A 5355-nucleotide genomic window follows, 5' to 3' on the forward strand; every position below is an offset into this window, starting at 1 on the left:
TTACTAGATATTTTTTAACACACTTCTATACAGCCTAAAATGACATTTAAAGACTTAACTAGGTTAATTAGGCTAACTAGGCAGGTTAAGGTAATTAGGCAAGTTATTGTTTAATGATGGTTACTATCAAAATAATATATAGCCTAAAGGGGCTAATAATATTAATCTAAAATAAAGCCAAAATAAAACAAATAAGACTTTTTTCAGAAGAAAAAATATTATCAGACATGCTGTGAAAATTTCGTTGCTCTGTTAAGCAACATTTGGGAAATATTTAAAAAAGAAAAAAAAAATCAAAGGGGGACTAATAATTCTGACTTTCAACTCTTTGTTCCAAAGCAATCTCATTGTAATTGTTTTTATTTATTTATTTATTTATTTTAATTTAAGGGGCTTTACATGTAGCAAATGCAACAGATCCTGCCTCTCCCTTATTGGACTGTTTAGCCACAGCAGACACTGAAACTCTACAACAGACTGACCTGGGTGCAAACTTCATTGTCTCTAGAGACAGAAGGATGCCTATGAATACATTTTTGCATGATTAACCCAATTATAGTTGGGCTTAGGGGTGGGATTTTGGGGGCACATCTCCTTTCAAAAATAGTATGTTCTCATGAGTATTAATTCCAATAAATTACAATAAATTTTGGCAAACAGGATTGTTTTTTTTTACAGTGTACGCAAAAACATTTGGAATATAAATACGATTGAGTTTCCAATGTTGTATAAGCACCTTTTATGTAAAATGACTGTAAATAAGCAAATTTAAGATGAATGAAGGAACAAATAAACAAATGAATGCATGAATAAAAATAAGATAGATTTAAAAACATTATCATAGATAATTTATCTTCTTAATCTTCTTAAAATCTGTGTCATTTATGTTCCATCAGCACAACCAAATGCAAATGCACAAATGATTGTATTCTGACAAAAACTCCCCTTTATTAGCATTGGTCACTTAAAACTGATAACAAACTCACACTATTGGCTCAAATGTAGAAATGTTAGTAGCTGCGGTAAACTTAGTAGTGAAGTTAACTTAGTTTGAAGAATGTATAAAAATTAAGCAAATAAATCAAAGTTTTTAAAGTGTGTTTAAGAAAGTATGTTAAGTGGATGCTGTCTTGCAGGGAAGTTGTTGGAGAAAATTTTATTCTTTTGGTGAACACAATTTTAAAATGAGATGTGTGTAATGAAGTCAGTCAGCTGCGCTCAAACAAATATGTTTGTTCCTTGTTCAAATTAATTTAAAATGAGCTAAATGACCACATTCTTTGAGTTTGTTTGGGGGGAAAGCTTAATCAATTTGTGTTGAGACAGCATAAAGGAATTGTGTGGAACCTAGAATTTTTTACAGTGTGGGGAAGATGCATTCACGTCATGTCATAATTATCATAGTATGGAGATTCCAACTTGTAAAGTGCATTAATTTATGAGAAATCTACACCTTTGTGTAGCATTCCTAGTGTTGATGTTTACATTGTTACATTGTAAAAAGGCTGGGTTACACATAAATACTTTTTGCTGGGACAACATGAAGGAATAAAGTAAAATTAATAATTTAAGTTAAAGTTAATCTAACATCAAAAAAAATAAGTTGCACCCCCAGCTTAATTTAAAGTTTTAGGTAATTTGGACAAGCACCAAAAGTTTTTTTTTTTTTTTTTTTTGCAGTGTAGAATCTTTTGTTGGACATCAAGGACATATGAAAATATAATACTATTACTGTTTCCATCATGTGTTCTTGTATAAATGTCTGCCTCAACTGACCACATTTTTAAAATGCACTTTTATGCGCATCTTTATGTTTCCATCAGTTTGGTTAATTGTTTTTGCATTTAAATGTGCATTACAATGTGTGCTAGTGTGTAGACTCAACCTATGAATGCCTTAATTATTAACTTAATAATTTATTTATTTAAAGAACATTATTTTAACAGGTAAATGAATGTATAAAAAGTGGTGAATGAATCTTTCATCTCTTTAATTTAGTCTCTGGAATGGTAAATGGGTAGACAGCATATGATTGTACATGTGAACTTCATCTTGAGCTAAAATCCATCATGGTTTCTCATTAAATGTGGCAAAACATTTTGCTGATTTTCTTTATCAGCATGTATTTATTTATTTTACATGAATCTGTTGTGGAAAATAATATTTTAGATGTCGTGGATGTGAAAAAATGCTCTGTTTTGTGTGTTTGGATGTAGTCAGGTTTGCGGTCCAGTTTCAATAAATAAGTTATTCTAGTAAATATTTTAGCCTAGTTTCGGGTTAGAATCCTACAGTATCTAAACACTTAAATACTTTCAGATAAGTGTAATATGTTCATGCGGGTTATATTTGATTTTAAAGCTATATTTCTGCCTGAAACAGATGTGTAAAGTGTTCTATATGTTTACTTGTGTTGTCTCACTTTAGTAAATGCTCATTAGGATATTTCATTGTGTACTATTGCTTAATCATTCAAACAAATATGATAGCATTCACATATAAATATTACATGATGTGTATTTGCTATTTTTGCATCTGTGTTATCCAGGGTTTAAAAAGAAACCATATGGAACTACATCTATATATTTAAAAAATGTCTATTTTAAAGCCCTTTTCTGAATAAAATAAATGTACTGGCTCCTGAAAGACTCGTTATTATTTATAATTCATTGTTTTTATGTCAAACTGGCATTTTTTAAGCACATTTTCTTCAGATTTTTATGAATATAAATAAAATAAAAACTGAATAATATCCTGCACAATGCAACTATAATGTATAATCTGTCTATTTAAACTAGTTAGTGCACTTTTTCTGCTGCCACATGAATTTCATCTGAAACTGTTGCTGCTGTTGAATACAGACATTCATGCAAAAGCTAAATGAGTCAACACTGTGGCAAACAAATGAAAGGTCAAAACTATATTTTATAGGAGGACCACTGTTTTGCGCATACTGGCAAGCTCAGCAGAAATAAGAAACACACATCAAATACAATTCATTAAGTGCAATGTCACCTTGATCTTGGAGGGTTGCCAGTGGTATTTTAGTAATAGTGCTATATTTCTGCTTCATTCATGATTAAGAAAAAAACACTGCAAGTGCATTATCAAATTAGATTTTAGTGAGCATCCTTGAGATGGACAAAATGTGCACTGTAAGCAATCATATAGGGCTGGGTAATAGGGTGGGGTTATTATTAATCTTTATTTTTTTTAGCTTTGGCCAATTCAAGTTAAACAAAGCCCAGAAGAGATCATTCATCAACAATTAAATTTAATAATAAGTTTACCTTATTAAACAACATAATAAGGTAAATGCAAAATCATAATTTTCATCTTACTATTCTGACATTTGATTCATTAATATGCATTGTGTTCTGATATTGAAGGTTTCTGAAGAATTTCTGCTAATGTACATTTCATTTAAAACGGTCCGATTGCTTAATAATATTATGCATAATGCTGCAAAAATGCATAATTGTCTGTTTAAACTGATTACAGCACTATTCTGAATGTACATATCACAGTTTTAACTTTTTTTTTAACTTTGAAAAATCATAAATGTGAGAAATCTTGTAATAAACTGTACAATAAACTTGTAAAATCTGAAAAATCCGAGATCACTTAGTTATGGGATGACAAATAAGCTATCATTTTATCCTCTATCACATGGTGTTGCCATGATATTTATGTTAATTTCCCTGCCAGTTTCTTTAAGAACATCGTTCTAATTTATTTATTTATTTATTTATTTATTTTTGTTGGAAAGAGAAGAGTTTTGTTTAGCCAATGAGGTGCTTTGGATAAGTCACATTACATGCAGTGTTTTTATGTGGTGTGATTTTCTGACAGACTGCGTTTATTGTAAGTAATTGCTAAATGCAAATTTAAACGTCAATAAAAACAAAAGGATCGAATTATGTCAGATTCACACATCACCTCCAGTAAGTTATGATGACATATTTACAAATGGGAAAAAATAATAAATGATTAAACATAATAAAGAAAAAAACACATGAAAAAAAAAACCTTCAGAAATGTATTATTTAACAATAAAGAGGTTATAACTTGTAGGTCAATTCGCAACTGCCAGGAAACTAACAAGAAATAAAACCACATTTTGCACTGAAAATGAAATAATATATCTTATAATATATTATTAATAATATATTAATAATACACACACATTATATATATATATATATATATATATATATATATATATATATATATATATATATATATATATATATATATATATATATATGAAAACCTATTTTTTTCTTTCAAATACAACCCCAAATCAGAAAAAGTGTGGGAAAGTATGAAAAAAGCAAATAAAGAAAGTAGTAACTTGCTTTGACTTGTATTTCATTGCAGACAATATAAACACAAATTATTTCAAGTTTTGTCTAGTCAACTTTAGTTCATTTATAAATGGACATCATTTCCTAAAACTTAAGGCTAGTAATCGGGTAAATTGGTTAAATAATGATGTGATTTGAAACAGGTGATATCCACAGGTGATTGTTATTATGATTTGGTACAAAAGCAGCATCAAAGAAAAGTCTAGTCCAGAGATGTCCAAACCTGGTCCTGGAGGGCCGGTGTCCTGCTGAGTTTAGCTCCTACTTGCTTCACCATACCTGCAGGAAGTTTCCAGTATATCTTTTAAGAGCTTGATTAGCTGCTTCAGGTGTATTTGATTACGGCTGAAGCACACCAGCCCTCCAGGACCGAGTTTGGACACCCCTGGTCTAGTTCTTTAGAAGCACAAATGGGCTGAGGATCACCAGTTTACCAACAAAATATGTCAGAAAATGATTGAAATGTTGAAAAACAATGTTAGAAAGATAGGAAGACATTTGTATTTTTCACCTTCAACATACATAATTTAAGGATTTAAGGAATCTGAACAACCGTTCAAGAATTGTCATTCAACTAAAAGAGACATTACCACATGGGCTCAGGACTACTTTGGCAAACCTTTGTCAAGTATTACAATGCGTAGAGACAGTACATCCTCAAATGTCAGTTAAAACTGTACTGTGCCAAAGAAAGCCCCATGTTAAGAGTGTCTAGAAGCGATATCGGCTTTTTTCGGGGGGGGTTGGGGGGGATGGAATGGATGCCGTGTGCTTCAGACCAAGAGGGGAAAAACATTCAGACATTTACCAGCAACAAGTCCAAAATCCAGGGTCTGTCATAGGATAGAGTTGTGTCAGTGCCCTTAGCATATGTAACTTGCACTTCTGTGATGACACCATTAAGCTGAAAAGTACATAGAGGTTTTAAAGCACAATATGTTGCCTTCTTTCCCAATGACCCAATGCATATTTCAACAAGATAATGCAA

Source organism: Danio rerio, chromosome 19, assembly GCF_052040795.2.
Source record: "Danio rerio strain M-AB ecotype USA chromosome 19, GRCz13ab, whole genome shotgun sequence".
Taxonomy (NCBI): Eukaryota; Metazoa; Chordata; class Actinopteri; order Cypriniformes; family Danionidae; genus Danio; species Danio rerio.